This window comes from Silene latifolia, chromosome 7 (genome assembly GCF_048544455.1).
Source record: "Silene latifolia isolate original U9 population chromosome 7, ASM4854445v1, whole genome shotgun sequence".
Classification (NCBI taxonomy): domain Eukaryota; kingdom Viridiplantae; phylum Streptophyta; class Magnoliopsida; order Caryophyllales; family Caryophyllaceae; genus Silene; species Silene latifolia.
In genome coordinates, this window is record NC_133532.1 from 35,037,663 (window position 1) to 35,055,589 (window position 17,927).

At 33.8% G+C, this 17,927-nt stretch overlaps 1 non-coding gene across 1 annotated transcript; it reads right to left on the reverse strand.

Annotated features, from left to right (window-relative positions):
- Positions 1-17,134: 17,134 nt before the first annotated feature.
- LOC141593213 (small nucleolar RNA R71) lies at positions 17,135-17,241 on the reverse strand. The gene has a single exon (XR_012521316.1). It is a non-coding gene; the product is annotated as a small nucleolar RNA R71 (small nucleolar RNA).
- Positions 17,242-17,927: the final 686 nt, after the last annotated feature.

The following is a 17,927-nucleotide window of genomic DNA, read 5'->3' on the forward strand; positions in this document are numbered from 1 at the left end:
CGTAAATAAAAATTCCTAGTGTGGCCTATCCTAGTAAAATAAAACATAAAACAACTTTGGAATCCACCGTTGGACCCGAGGAGCTTGTCTTGATGTTCCATCTTGATCCAAGTAGCGGGAGTGAGCATCCGGTCTCCAACTTTAGTCTTCTCAAAAATTACAATTTAAAATTTACAAATATAAACCTATTTACATTCTAAATAAAAACTGTAATTAAAAGAAATAAAATGGAGATACGAGATCTCAAAATACAACCAAGACCGTGTTCCATCATTACGGTAACACGTTCTACTAAGGCCACACTAAGTTACAACCGTTTGCAAAATAATTAAATACGTAATTAAAAGGCATTCAAAACATTCAAAATAAACAATAACGATAAATAAAATGCATCAACTAAAAAATAAAATTATTCGTGACATAATTCCGTAATTATGTTTAATTTTTATCCAAACCACCAAAGATAATTAAAATTACATGACAAAACCGTCTAGTCAAGTTAATTTTAATCCGAGATAATCCGTTACAATAAATCATGTTAATGTAACTTTATTTTACGTTGGTGAACCGTTTCACTAATCAAGCGAGAGCATAAAAAAAAATTTTATGCATTAAAAAGGCCGAAAAAAAAAACAAAAGAAAATTTTTTTTTTTTTTCTTCTCTGTACTGTACGTGAACAGTACCAGGGGCCAAAAAAAATTTTTTTTTTTTTTTTTTAAATGCAGAATTGCCGAGAGCCTCTAAAGGCCAAAAAAAAAAAAAAATTACACGGCTCAAATTGTGAGCATTGAAAGATCAAAACAAAACGGTTTGATAAAAACACAATTGTAATTTACTCTAATCCGGATTAAAATAAAAATACAATTGACATGTTCTTCACATTTTTGTTGTAATTATCGATTAAAACAACAAATCGCTAAGAACAAAACGAAAACAAGAGATCGAACGATCTAACAAAATTGTGTGGCACGCAAATCAAAGCAAAAACAGGAAAAAAAAACAGGCCGTGATACATGAGGCACGGTTTTCCAGAATTTTTGAGATAAAAAAAAAATTTGCCACACGAAATTTGATGCAATCATTTTGACGGATCTTCTTTATATCGCAATGAATATCGATTACAATGCAATATGCAAAGATTAAAATGAAAACAAGACAAAATCACAACCGTGTAAACTAGACACGGATCCCAACACAAAGAAAAACGCAGCAATAAAAAATTATTGCCGGAAAAAAAAAAATTGTGCCGAGACAAAACAAAACCAGCCGAGACAATTTTTTTACCAAAATTCATCGATTTCAAAATCGTTTAATGAAAAACACATATAAAAATTTGCGTGGCCTCGCTCTGATACCACTTGTGGGTCAATATCCGTATACTACCCTTCGAATTAAGGATTATAACGCAAAATTTACATGTGAATATTGTCATAAAACGATAAACATAAAGAAACGACAAAGATTGTAGGAATAACCTTCGGTCCTAGTGCAATAAGGCAATGAGAGATTAAAGCAAATCTCCTCCTAAACGATGCACCCAAGATGTCCGAGTAATGCCCTTGTGCTAGAGACAATCCCCTAATTGGCTTGCAATATCGAGGGGATTAGTTTTTGTCAATTTGTGTTGGATGAGAGATCCGGAATTTAGGAGGCACAATTCCCAAAAACCCTAATTATTTTTGCAAAATGAATTAGGTCAGAAGGGAGGAGAGAGCTCTCCTTTTGTTCCTCTAATTCGGTTTGGCCGAATGGACTTAGGGGGAAATGGGCTTCCATTTTCTCCTTAAGTTAAACTCATGATCCGGTCCAAAACTTGCTAAGTGTATACGACGCGGTTTCATTATAAACTGTTATCGGTTATCGGAATTTAAGGCATCAACTAATAATACGGGTCAGTTGAATTCTTAATACATGTCCGACAAAACAGTATTGTATAATTATATTCAATACACATTTAATTAAATATAAACGCTCATATTTAATTTTACGAATTAACTGGTTAATTCGCCTTTAGCCCATGATATTTAATCCGTATTAAATATAATATCTCAACATCACATTTTGACTAATTATTAGTCAAATAACTCAGACTAACTGGTTAGTCAAAATTTGGCATCTACATGACTGTATTTTCATACCGTCACATCACTCAAGACGTATCCTATAGGTGTGACTTTTAGGGACCAGTTGATCACCGCCATCAGTATGACAATAACGTCAAACTTATCTAGCAAGCCAATCGTTATTGATAAACGTGGATCAACTGATTATGATACAAAGTATACCCTTTGATCCTTTTAGAGGTTTATAAGTCCTTGCACTAACTGTTAAGGACACTAACCCCAACAGACAAGTGTATATAAGGCCCTTGTAGATACTTTTTCTTCTTAAGACATTGCTTGTTAGAATACTTGTAAAACACCCTAGGATGTGTCATGCTAGTATCCTTTGACCCATGGATTAAGGCCTAGTCAAGAGTACCTTGTGGTGTGATAACTCCTTGGCTACCGTTTATTCCAAGGTGACCCTTGAAACCATGCAACCATCATCCATGTTCTACCACATTTTGTCATCAAATGGAATGGGCACAAAAATTGTTCAAAATTTGAGTTCAAGAAATGAAAAGAAAAGAAAAAGTTTGCAATTGCATCAAAAGAAAAGAGGAGTAACAAAAATGAAAACTCCTATGCTTCAAATATAAGCACCCTCCCTACAAATGGGGTAGCTTTGAAAATGTTCAAAAAGAAATGCAAGAAAAAAGTTGAAAAATTGTCAAGTGTTGAAAATGCCAACCATCAAAAGAAATGACAAAGAAATTGTTAACAAAAATGTCAAATGCCACAAGAAATTGGGGGGAAAAACAACAACAAAAGGAAACTCCCACATGAAACTCAAAATTCTATTGATCCCTTTTCCATCGTATCCACTTTTGTGCATGGTAGAGAGGGGACGACCCTTCTTCTTGTCTAGGCAAGAAGAGGAATTCCGCGATCCTCCAATGTTTCTAACACCATAGGGAGTCTACTCTTGACCAAAGCATTTAACGATTGAGGACAAAGGTATCCTAGCTTGACACAACTTGGAGGTGATTTATTGGTATCCTTCTAGGCTTAGTAGTTTAAAGAAACCGTATCTATGATGGAATGTGTACCCTTGAATTGCTTCCCCTTTAGATAATTTCCGCCACTTAGATGAGGAAAGTGGCTATTCTTTTGTAGATGCATCCATTACTTGATCTTGTGTGCTTTAATGCTTGGATGTATCGCCATTTTCGCAAGCCCCACCTTGCCTTGCAAGAAGGCATCCTACCTCATGGTTGTCTTATTGTGAGTTGAAGGGGCGGAGTGAGACCCGCTAATTGTCTCACATCGGCTATATTAGTAGGTTAGTTTGAATAAGGGTCCTAGTTTTTGTCACCTCTTTACTCGGGACGAGCAAAGGTTCGGTTTGGGGATATTTGATGTGACTCATATTTGAGCATATTTAGTCCTCGAATTAGGCTCGTTCCTATGCTTTTTAGTTCATAATTAGGTCATTTACTACCTTTAGTTTCCCGTTTTGCATATTCTTTGAGGTTTTGTTCCCTTGGTAGGAAAGGAGTGCAAACCTTGCATTTTCATGGCAAAATGGAGCTAAATTGATCAAATTCAATGACCAAGCATCAAAGGGAAGACAATGCAAGAAGGCCTATGTAGGAAATAAAGTAGCTTGGGCAATGATGAAAGGATCCTTGCATCTCCAACAAGATCCCCGAGGATTGTTGAGGAAAGAAAAGAAGAGAAGTGACTGTAAAGGAATTCGAGCGTTTCCCTGCCCAGGACGAGCGTCGCCCTGCTACAATCCGAGCGTCCCGATGTCAAGACGCTCGTCTTGAGGCCAAATGATCCGAGCGTCCCTCCCACAATCCGCTCGGATCCCCCTGCAGAACCAACCGTCCCTGCTGCCTAGACGCTCGGAACGAGCATATTTCTTGGAGACCACCAAAACGGAGAGGAGCATCTCCTTGGAGAGGAGCATATCATCAACTTTTCTTAAGGGTCTTAATAGTCATTTAAGCCCTTAGTAACCCTAATCTTTGTACCTAATCTCTAGTATAAATACCCCATTGTACTACCTAGATTAGCATGTCATCTTAATAGGATCTTAATCTTATCTTAATCAAGTCCTAAGACTCTCTTAATCTTGTAATCAATTCTTAATACAATTCTCATTTCTTAATAATCTTTCCTTAATTTCTCTATTGTTCATCCTTTATTTTGGGTAATTAGAAGATTATTTGGGTTTATTTGGAGGATTGACAACCTTCCATCAATCATCAAGTACTTCTATTATTCTTTGCTTTATTATTTGGAATCATCTTTATAGGTATAATTCTCCCTTAATCCTTTTTAATTATTGTTAATCATCTTCATTTGTTCATCATGTTTTGCCTTGCTAGTATGATTGACAACCTTGTTAGCATGTTAAACATGATAATGAGTGAGTAGTTTCCTTAACTAGGGTTAATGGGGAATTAGGGGAAACCAACATGGGGATTGATTCAGGCATAATCTAATATGTTTTCATAATTAATTTGCTTGCTTGTTATGATTTCAACTTATGCACATGTTATGTTTGATGAAATGCGAGCCTATGAATCTTTGCATTTTTTACCCATCACTTACCTTTTCAATGAGACATGAAAGACATAAACCAACTCGAGTCTCATTAGACCATGCATATAGTTGGATAGGGAGGATTAAGTCAACTTGTAGGTGTTGTACAATCTAATCGATTCGGCTCCGGGACCCAAACCTTCCTAGGGATTGTAAGATATACACTAACTCGATCCCATCAGAACAATAATTGCTTGCATCTAGTAGGAAACATGTTTGTATGATCAAATCCCATGAATCCCCTATGAACCCATGACACCCTAGTGCTTTTAATCAATTGTTTACATCTCGTTTTAATCATCTTGCTTGCTTTCATTACTTTATTTACATTTTTATTTAGTTTAGTTGATCTCCTACCTCAACCACAATTCTGACACCCTTAGACACAACCACTTGCAATCGAAAATCCTACATCAATACCCGTCCCTTGGGATCCGACCTTTAGTTACCTCTTTACTAAAAGTAGAGTAGTTTGTGAAGTTATAAATATTGTTTTGGTCTAGTTAACTCTGAAGGAAATGTAGATTCATATACATACTAACATACTCATATATGTGGAAATTAATTTGTCATAAAATTAAAGGTGGATTTTATGCATGCAAACTTTAATAAAAGAAGATAAGAAAACATTTTCTCACCATAATAATTTCGGTCATATTGGGCACCAACAAGATCTCCTTCTTGTTAGTTCTTGAGCTTTCCAATAATGGATGAACATACAAAAATCCCAAAGTAGAGATTCTCCAATTAGTAGCACCCAAGACAATCCCTTAATCCCACAAATAAACATGTACTAGATGTTTGTAATGTAGTTTACCTTAAAATCTATTACTAATACTCATATACTACTTCTAATAATCTTAGTAATTTATATGAACAATTTGAATCAAAATACTCATCTTTTTGATGAATATTAAGGAGAGAGAAGAGAGAATATTCATGAACATTTTGCATGTTAATTTAATGGTAGTGTAAGAATAAGAGAAAAGAACCAACACTACTCAATTAAGAGTAGTGTGGTCGCTTCAACTCATGCTCAAAGAGCATCATTGCTTTTCTTTTTCTCTTATCAAAAATAGTAGGTGTGTAAGATGTGTAAGACTAGTTGTAGGTAGGCATCATTATGTTTATTTTATCAAATAAAATAAAACAACCAAAACCCACTAACACACCTTCATTTTCGGTCCATTTACTTAAAATGGACTACCATTTTATTTTTGTCAATTTGTCATTTGTCACACAATATGTCACATGTTATATGATACATGTTATTAATTAATTTAATGCATATTTATCACATAAATATCATTTCATGAATTAATTAAATTACATACAACAAATTGACAAGTGATACTTGATCACATAAATAAAATGGGTCATATAGTTATAATTCACAACTTCTTGTAATTATAATTAACCATTCATTCTTATCTTTATTGTTTCTCAAACAATAAACAATTTTAGCAACAAAGCATTTTATTACTAAAATAAATCTTATTTAATCCCATTACAATAAGATATCAATATTCTCTCTCGTAAATCGAATCGTTCAATTTTAAGGAATTAATTAATCAGACGGTATACAACTAATTAACCTTTTCAATTAAGGGAATCGTCCTTTAGGTGTGACCTCAAGGGATCAACTGATCACCACCGTCGCACGACAGTAATGTCAAACTCTAGCCAGCCAATCATTACCGATATGTGTGGACCAGTTGACTATATATGTAATGTATCATCCCTTCCGTATTCTTGAAATGAGATTTAATAATGATATTTAAATCATATGATCGCACTATTGTTGAGGACACATTTCCCAACAATCTCCCACTTGTCCTCGACAAGTGTGCGTCACCAATTCTCTTGTCCTATTACTATCTCCCACTCAATGCAAGGTGTCTTTCGGGTCGTACTTGCAAGTGATCATATCGAGAGTGGTTTCCTCGATCTGGAGAATAACTGATTGACCGGAATTTATCCACCATGGATACCTTCCGAGCGTGGCCACGCATTTCCAGTTCATTACTCCTCGAGTGGCCCTGAGATATTGTTTTAACCCTGACAAGGGGATGGACAATTCCTATCGCACTCATTCCCTTCGACTAGCCACACCATCATAACCCAAAATATGCCCATTTGACCCCATTTACGAAGGTCGTAGTAACACAAATCAAAGTTAATCGAAACTGTGCCATCTTAGGAGAATAGTCTTTAGTCAAAAGAATCGACTCATTTGAATACTATAGTAGCTCTCGCCACGACCAGGCTTTATAAATTTTTCAGAACTCTATAAGCGGTCACTGCCCGACAAAGTGTTCCTAATGATGCCTATGTGATCGACTAGTCATCTCACATGACTCTATGGCACTTGAACTTGCCATCAATCGCATCACACTCTAGTCACTTCGAGACGTCACCTCATACAAGTGACTATGGGCGAATACAATGCTAATCCGTGTTCACTTTAACGGGGTTCAATGTTGTCTCTACAACCCGTTTGGATGTAACAAAGTATAAAAGAAGAGTTTTAGAGTAAAACTCAAACGACAAATGCGATTATCACATATGAATAGTCAATGCTTGATTACTACTTCATATTCTATAATCTAATTTGATCTTTTATGTAGTTATTCATCTCAATTTAATTGAAATGACATGACTCATCATGTTAAGCCTATGAGAAGGCTTTGGTTAGTAGGTTTTATCAACTTCTTGTACCTTACTCAACCTTACTACATACTCGTTTTCCTTTGTAATGTATACATTTGCATTACAAAACTTTCTGAGTACGTGTCAAGATCCAATCAAGACATAGGTCCTCTAGCCTAAGAATAGCTCCCACTGTTTTCACAGTGTGCGGGACTCATCCTTCTTGCACATCTCATGATCGCAAGTGTACTCAATTTCCGTTATAAATATCTCTCATTGTTCTTTATTGCCTAGAACGATTCTAGAAAATCTACTTCTTAATTAACATTGCCACAATGGTATCTTAACCATCCTAATGTGTTTTGATTATGGTTTTGTCGGGAACCATGCGCAATCTAAATTGTCAATTGTCACTTGTGTAACACCTTTACACAAAATTGCATCATAAACACTTTGCATCATAGCCTTAATGCTTCTACAAGCATTTAAGGGTAATCTTTATGGCTTACTTGGTAAAATTACTTAAATTCGATTTTGAAAACAATTCATCATACTCAAAGCATATGAAGTGTTATACATAATTTCTTTTTAATTGATTCGGCAGCGGAAGCAAATGAAATCAATCAAATATGTTCAATATAATTGAACTAGTCATGAATCTTATCAACATAAGACTTCTTACTGACGCTAATATCATGTGGATTTATCTTCATAAATCCGGATATTCAAGATGTATTATAATACTCCAAGAGTCTTAAATCATTCTCAATGATCAATATGTCATCCACATATCGGACTAATTAAAACTTGCGTAACTCCCACTAAACTCCATGTATAAACACAACTTTTCGACTTATCGAGAAATGTTTTATCACATGATCAAAATGTTGATTCCAACTCACTGATGTCCTACTTAAGATTCTCTCTTAAGTTTCTCATTATCTTAGGATTGCAAGAATCTACAAAACTCTTGACATGTATTGAATACATTCCTTCTATTGAAGAAGTGGGTTTTAGATTCACTTGCTGTGTATTTCATAATAATGAAACACAATCCCTAAGAAGATCCAAATAGACTTAAGCATTTCAACTGGTGCAAAACCCTTTGCAACCAATCAAACTTTGAAATATCTCTTTATTAGTGCAAAACCCTTTGTCACTAATCAAGCCCTTTAATTTCGGATTTTCATGGCTCTAAGCCTTGTATTGAGTTGTGACTTAAACACTCTTATGTAAGTCATATGTTTACTTTCTAGAAGTAATCAACTTGAATCAAACAATTTCTTTTGTAAGTTATAAGCTCTTTACTTTCTTAAAAGTAGCATGAATTCATCATTTTTAACAAGTGACGAATTTAACCTCCTAGGTTTTGAAGAAACAACGTCTTACACAAAACGTCTCATGTAGCCAAGAAAGGCCAGTTTCTTGCGACATAACATTCTTTGTGGCATTCTTTGTGGCTCTTGAATAATTTCTCCCACTCCGTCTTCTAAAAATAAACTTGTATTTTAGAAAGACAGCTTCACGAGCCGCAAACCCGTCGTACTCGTGATAATTGAAGAGAAAAATGAGCATTTGTTTCTTGTGAAAACTTACAAACATGGTACCCTTACCATTTCATATCTCATATGATTCGATTTAGTGGAAAAACAATTTAGACAAAATGATAAAATCCCCAAAAGGATCAAGTAACTCAAAGTAACTTGATCGAAGTCCAAACCTTATCGAATAGCGTTTGAATTCTTATCCAATCATACATTATCCCATAATGCGTGTTAAGAGAGATTAATTTGTGATACTATATCACAATTCATTTGGCTTATATCAAAGTCTTCACTTTGTTAATCCCATCACGACTAAATCGTGATTCCTTGAACTCTTTGAAATTCTTCAAGGATTTCTCTATTTACCTTATTAAGTGAACATATTAGTGTCAACTTAAATCGTTGGTAAAAGATAATGATCAACCTATTTTGGATAGATGATTTACAACCTCGATCTCCTTTTCAACCAAAAGGCATGAGACATTTTGCTTTGAATACAAGATACGCATATACCATTAACAATCTAATGGTTTCAAGAGTACTCGATAACTCTTTGCGTTCATCATTCCAAAATTTAAGGTTTAATCTTGGGTTACCAATTTGAATCTTACATCATCTACATGATATATCATTCTAGTTTGGTTTAGAATATAATCACCTTGATAATGGGCTAGCCATACATCAAATCGTGGTGTATAGGGTCACAAAAGTGAAAACCTCTTTTGTATCTTAACAAGTTTATATTCTTATTTAGAGTTTATGCACTTAATAGTCATAATTAAGTACAACTTTAAATCCAAAAACTAGATTGAGTATACAATTACTCTATCTCTCGACATTATTGTTGCTAGTCGTCATATTCTAATCATCCTATGTATCAAGTACAATGATGAAAACCTCCACTGGTTTCTAATATTGACGAAGTAGTACTAGCAAAATTTATGTTTAATCAAATAAACATTTAAAGAAGAAGGTTCAATTAGATGTCCCACAACTAACTTGTTGATTCTTCAATAATTTGGGGTAGTTTCCTTTCTTGTGTCCAACATTTGAGACATTGGAAACTTTATCGGTCGGGATTGATAGGTTTAGTATCGTCATTCTCAACAACTTTACCTTTAACATTACCTTGTATCAATTCCATTACTTCTTGAACCTCGTCCTCATCTTAACGGTTTAAGAGAATGCTCCCACTCATTTCAATGAGTCTTTGCTTTGAGAAGCAAAATTGAATTCATGAAGATTACTCTTCATTTGTTCGTTTTAGTCTTAAAACTTTCATTGAAGTGGTTGCGTTATTTTGGTCAATTTTGATTTCCAACAAATCTAGTTACCAAAACAATTTATCGCTTCAAGGTACTTAATTCAATTAAGTATATGAATAACAATCCATTGTAAGTAGATGTGTTAGTCTAGAATCAAAAACCTATTTGATAATGAATAACATTAATCTATACTCTTTACAAGAGATCCTTAGCAATGGTTCATTTGAGGTTTTAGAAGCAAATCCATATTTGTCTTTAGTTACGATGTTTTAAAGGAGATTTGAATCAAAAACGAAATGATATCGTATATGAATTGTGGTAAAGAAATAGAACAATAATAACAACGGAATAGTGGAAAACTTAACATTTATCGTTTTATTAATACTTGAAAAACAAGTATAGCATTTACATAGTGACCTCTACCCAACTATGATAAATGATTCCAAGACCCAAATTCATATTGACTTAGGCACGGTGGGGCCGATACATCCTTTATCAATATAACTCGGTGGATTAACGTTTAATCGATTCTACTTTTAGAACTCTTGGTCGATAATATTACATTAACAATTATCTATAGCCCAAAACACATCGACAAGGGCACGGTGGGGCCGATACATCCCTTATCAAATACTTTTGTTGAGTTCAATCCAAATTTCGAATAAATGTGTCCATGATCCAAACCCACATTAACTTGGGCACGGTGTGGCCGATACATCCCTCATCAACATGAATTCGGTGGATAGACATTTATCACCCACTTCCCCTACGTAACAAGGTTTGTACCCCGGTGGGGCCGAGCGCACTCCCTCGCGAAATAGGTTTTCATGGTTTCTACTATTTGGTAAGGCTATGTCTCAATTAATTGTTTTAGCGAGAGGTCATGTCAATTTATTATCTATCACGTTTTAAGTGAACTAAAGCGGTGAACTACGATAATTCTAATTGACACGGTCGATAAACTCGATAAAATAAAGATGCATGTTTTAGTTATGGCGATTTAGCGATGCATGTGACATAAAATAAAATGCAAGCATAAAGATAAATAAATCCTAGTATGACCTTTCCTAAAATAGAAAAACTATTTATCTATTACATATTCGGAAACCAACTCCATTGGTCCCTTGAACTTCGGTTGTGGCACGCATCTCGAGGTAACACCGTCTATATGTATCGCCATTCTTGAAAAAATCCGTCTTTGGGAACTCCGGAATGAATAAAATTACATAATAAATTACATAATTTCCTATTATACATTTGTAACTTATAAATTAAAATAAATCTATTAAATTACAAAACGGTGATACGAGATCACAATAAAAATTACAACCGAATCGATATTCCCATACATTTCGGGAAATACCAATTAAAATCTAAGGCCATACTAAGTAAAATTACATAATTCAAAATTACATAAATTAAAATTATGACAATCATAAAGAAAATGCAGCATTATAATATGTATGAACATGCTCAATTTTATGCTAAATCGCCTTTAAATAGCCAATATCGTATATTACTCGGTTTTTACGGATTTGCGTGATTTCAACATTTTTATAATCACAAAAATACATAAACTCATATTTATGCATAAGTTAATTACTCTAACCTCTTAGGACTCAAAATATAGTCTTCACTAATAATTTGACCATAATTAACCCATATTTTATAAAATTGTTCATAAATGGACCAAAAATTACAAAAATAAGCCATAAACTTCAAATAAATCACAAAATTTCAAATAAATTCAAAATTCAAAATTTAAATTTATGAACATTCTGGAAAAATTCCATGACACTCATAATGTTCAAAATCTTAGGTTAAAAATTTCGAAAAGTTTCCGGAAAAACAATGTTGCGGTTTATCGATTTTTAATAAAATAATCATAAAAACATGGAAAAATTATTTTCACTAACTTTTCAATTTTAGATCTGAAAAAGATAATAAAATGCAACATTAGACGTTTTTCCTAAGTCATAGATTATGTTTTATTAATTTTCACTAATAATGTCACTATTTATGCTATTTTTCTTCAAAAATCCAAAAATCATGCTAAAAGACTTCTTTATAGCCAATTATTTTACACACATCTTGTAAAATTGCATGTGACAACATATTAATTTTCTACGACCAGATTCGAAATTTAACTCATATTAACCTATTTTTCACCTAAATCCGAATTTAATAATGAAAAATTCATTTTTCGAGCATAACAAGTCCAAAAATTATGAAAATTTACAGGTTATCTCAAAATAATATATGTGACAACATATCCAAAAACCAACTGAAAATTCGAAGTATAGCTAATTTTCGACCAAAAATGACATTTTTACTCATAAAATCATATTTAAATGCCATTATTGTAAAATATGAACAATAAAAATCCGTAAAATTAACCAAAATATCCTAAAACATTTTAGGACCAGAAATATTAACATGCATGGATTAATTTCGTGATATCTCATAATAACACAAATTTTACAAGTTTTATTTGTTATTCTTATAACTCGGAAAAACTTTTAACCGATTTGCATGCAAACAACCATGGCTCTTGATACCGATTGAAGGAAATGTAGATTCATATACATACTAACATACTCATATATGTGGAAATTAATTTGTCATAAAATTAAAGGTGGATTTTATGCATGCAAACTTTAATAAAAGAAGATAAGAAAACATTTTCTCACCATAATAATTTCGGTCATATTGGGCACCAACAAGATCTCCTTCTTGTTAGTTCTTGAGCTTTCCAATAATGGATGAACATACAAAAATTCCAAAGTAGAGATTCTCCAATTAGTAGCACCCAAGACAATCCCTTAATCCCACAAATAAACATGTACTAGATGTTTGTAATGTAGTTTACCTTAAAATCTATTACTAATACTCATATACTACTTCTAGTAATCTTAGTAATTTATATGAACAATTTGAATCAAAATACTCATCTTTTTGATGAATATTAAGGAGAGAGAAGAGAGAATATTCATGAACATTTTGCATGTTAATTTAATGGTAGTGTAAGAATAAGAGAAAAGAACCAACACTACTCAATTAAGAGTAGTGTGGCCGCCCAACTCATGCTCAAAGAGCATCATTGCTTTTCTTTTTCTCTTATCAAAAATAGTAGGTGTGTAAGATGTGTAAGACTAGTTGTAGGTAGGCATCATTATGTTTATTTTATCAAATAAAATAAAACAACCAAAACCCACTAACACACCTTCATTTTCGGTCCATTTACTTAAAATGGACTACCATTTTATTTTTGTCAATTTGTCATTTGTCACACAATATGTCACATGTTATATGATACATGTTATTAATTAATTTAATGCATATTTATCACATAAATATCATTTCATGAATTAATTAAATTACATACAACAAATTGACAAGTGATACTTGATCACATAAATAAAATGGGTCATATAGTTATAATTCACAACTTCTTGTAATTATAATTAACCATTCATTCTTATCTTTATTGTTTCTCAAACAATAAACAATTTTAGCAACAAAGCATTTTATTACTAAAATAAATTTTATTTAATCCCATTACAATAAGATATCAATATTCTCTCTCAGAAATCGAATCGTTCAATTTTAAGGAATTAATTAATCTGTATCGGTATACAACTAATTAAACTTTTCAATTAAGGGAATCGTCCTTTAGGTGTGACCTCAAGGGATCAACTGATCACCACCGTCGCACGACAGTAATGTCAAACTCTAGCCAGACCAATCATTACCGATATGTGTGGACCAGTTGACTATATATGTAATGTATCATCCCTTCCGTATTCTTGAAATGAGATTTAATAATGATATTTAAATCATATGATCGCACTATTGTTGAGGACACATTTCCCAACAAACTCTTAACGACAAGTAACCGAAATCCATACACCGACCAACCAGCAAAACGGAGATGCGCATCTCCATGGAGAGGAGCACTTCCTCAATTTTTCTTAAGGGTCTTAATAGTCACTTAAGCCCTTAGTAACCCTAATCTGTGTACCTAATCTTTAGTATAAATACCCCTTTGTACTACCTAGATTAGCATGTCATCTTAATAAAATTTTAATCCTATCTTAATCTGGTCTTAATCTTGTAATCAACTTTTAATCTAGTATTAATACAAATCTCATTCCTTAATCTTTCCTTAATTTCTCTATTTTTCATCATTTATTTTGGGTAATTAGAAGATTATTTGGGTTTATTTGGAGGATTGACAACCTTCCATCAATCATCAAGTACTTCTATTATTCTTTGCTTTATTATTTGGAATCATCTTTATAGGTATAATTCTCCCTTAATCCTTTTTAATTATTGTTAATCATCTTCATTTGTTCATCATGTTTTGCCTTGCTAGTATGATTGACAACCTTGTTAGCATGTTAAACATGATAATGAGTGAGTAGTTTCCTTAACTAGGGTTAATGGGGAATTAGGGGAAACCAACATGGGGATTGATTCAGGCATAATCTAATATGTTTTCATAATTAATTTGCTTGCTTGTTATGATTTCAACTTATGCACATGTTATGTTTGATGAAATGCGAGCCTATGAATCTTTGCATTTTTTACCCATCACTTACCTTTTCAATGAGACTTGAAAGACATAAACCAACTCGAGTCTCATTAGACCATGCATATAGTTGGATAGGGAGGATTAAGTCAACTTGTAGGTGTTGTACAATCTAATCGATTCGGCTCCGGGACCCAAACCTTCCTAGGGATTGTAAGATATACACTAACTCGATCCCATCAGAACAATAATTGCTTGCATCTAGTAGGAAACATGTTTGTATGATCAAATCCCATGAATCCCCTATGAACCCATGACACCCTAGTGCTTTTAATCAATTGTTTACATCTCGTTTTAATCATCTTGCTTGCTTTCATTACTTTATTTACATTTTTATTTAGTTTAGTTGATCTCCTACCTCAACCACAATTCTGACACCCTTAGACACAACCACTTGCAATCGAAAATCCTACATCAATACCCGTCCCTTGGGATCCGACCTTTACTTACCTCTTTACTAAAAGTAGAGTAGTTTGTGAAGTTATAAATATTGTTTTGGTCTAGTTAACTCTTAACGACAAGTAACCGAAATCCATACACCGACCAACCAGCAAAACGGAGATGCGCATCTCCATGGAGAGGAGCACTTCCTCAATTTTTCTTAAGGGTCTTAATAGTCACTTAAGCCCTTAGTAACCCTAATCTGTGTACCTAATCTTTAGTATAAATACCCCTTTGTACTACCTAGATTAGCATGTCATCTTAATAAAATTTTAATCCTATCTTAATCTGGTCTTAATCTTGTAATCAACTTTTAATCTATTATTAATACAAATCTCATTCCTTAATCTTTCCTTAATTTCTCTATTTTTCATCATTTATTTTGGGTAATCAGAAGATTATGTGGGTTTATTTGGAGGATTGATAACCTTCCATCAATCATCAAGTACTTCTATTTTTTTTGCTTTATTATTTGGAATCATCTTCATAGGTATAATTCTCTCTTAATCCTTTTTAATAATTGTTAATCATTTTCATTTGTTCATCATGTTTTGCCTTGCTAGTATGATTGACAACCTTGTTAGCATGTTAAACTTGATAATGAGTGAGTAGTTTCCTTAACTAGGGTTAATGGGGAATTAGGGAAAACCAACATGAGGATTGATTCATGCTTAATCTAATATGTTTTCATAATTAATTTGCTTGCTTGTTGTGATTCCAACTTATGCACATGTTTTGTTTGATGAAATGAGAGCCTATGGATCCTTGCATTTTTTACCCATCACTTACCTTTTCAATGAGACTTGTAAGACATAAACCAACTCGAGTCTCGTTAGACCGTGCATATAGTTGGATAGGAAGGATTAAGTCGACTTGTAGGTGTTGTACAATCTAATCGATTCGGCTCCGGGACCCAAACCTTCTTAGGGATTGTAAGATATACACTAACTCGATCCCATCACAACAATAAGTGCTTGCATCTAGTAGAAAATATGTTTGTATGATCAAATCCCATGAATCCCCTATGAACCCATGACACCCTAGTGCTTTTAATCAATTGTCTACATCTCGTTTTAATCATCTTGCTTGCTTTCATTACTTTATTTACATTGTTGATTAGTTTAGTCGATCTCCTATCTCAACCCAAATTGTGACACCCTTAGACACAACCAATTGAAATTGAAAATCCTACATCAATACTCGTCCCTTGGGATCCGACCTTTACTTATCTCTTTACTAAGAGTAGAGTAGTTTGTGACGTTATAAATATTGTTTTGGTCAAGGTAACTTTTGACGACGAGTAACAAAACCGACGAACCAAAAATGGCGCCGTTGTCGGGGACGGTGTTAACTTGATTTGATTTTCTTTAATTGTTTTTAGTTGTGTCTTTCTTTACCTTGGGGATGTTAAACTCCTCAAGGTTTGTTCTAATTATTTTCGAGTTGTTTGATATTTTGCATGTCTAGGAGATCACAAGGTAACTTGTTATCCATTGATCTTGAAATTGAAAGAACTTTGACCAACAATAGAAGACTTGCTAGAAATACATTGAGAGGTATTGGTGAGATTGTGGACATCTAACCCAACACAAAACCAACCACAAAATCAACCCACAATGCCTAAATTTTCATCACATTCCTTACCAACCGAGGAGAACCTACCAAATGGTACTCCTACCCCACAACATCTAACCGGTAATTTCATTGCAAAATCCGCATTTATACAACTAGTTGAGAGAAGTCAATTTGGGGGGATGTCTAGTGAAGACCCTCATTCTCATATGGAGACTTTTTGTGACTATTGTGATGCGATTTCTCAAACCGGAGTTACTCAAGATAAAATTCGATGGGTCTTATTTCCTTTTTCCTTGATTGGTTCCACGAAATAATGGTTGAAAAGCCTAGATAAGGCTACTCTTGGTATTGACTCTTGGAAGAAATTGGCACTTGCTTTCTACAAGAAATTATATCCTCCGGAAAAGACTAACATGTTGAGAGCCCAAATCACCGGGTTCAAACAAAGGGACGAGGAATCTTTGTACGAAGCATGGGAGAGATTCAAGGATACTTGTCGATCTTGTCCACACCATGGACTTAGCGAGTGGTTCCTTGTACAATAATTTTGGAATGGTCTATATGAAGACTCCCGAAACATTCTCAATATGGGATCAAATGGTATGTTTACCGAAGTTGATGTCAATCAAACATGGAACAAGATTGAAGAAATGGCGGTCCATAACTCACAATATGGTAGACCTCGGAAGGTTACTAGAGGAGGAAAGCATGTGGTGGACTCTATTACTCAATTGGGTGCTCAACTTAGTGCTCATATTGACACCATTAATTTGAAGTTTGAGAAGGCCATGGCTAAACTTGAAGAGGCCTCCAAATCCCCCAAGCAACATGTTAATGCTATGGTAGCATCATCATCAATTCCAAGTGGAGTATGTGAGAGTTGTGGAACTTTGGGACATGACCAAAGTGAATGTAGGGGAACAAGTGAATGGTTTCCAAGCATACAAAAGTGGCACCCCTTATTCCAACTATTATAATGAAAACACCAAATTCCATCCCAATCTTTCATATAAAAGTCAAAATGTTCAAAACCCTCAAACAACATACACCCCACCTCCAATGAGAAACCAAGCTCAAAGACCCTTTTACAATCAAAACCAAGGTAATCAAAATCAAACTCCATACAATCAAACAAATGACCAAGGTTTTGATGTTCAAAAAGCGGTCCTCCAAATGCAAAAGAACCAACAAGAATTTTTCACTCAA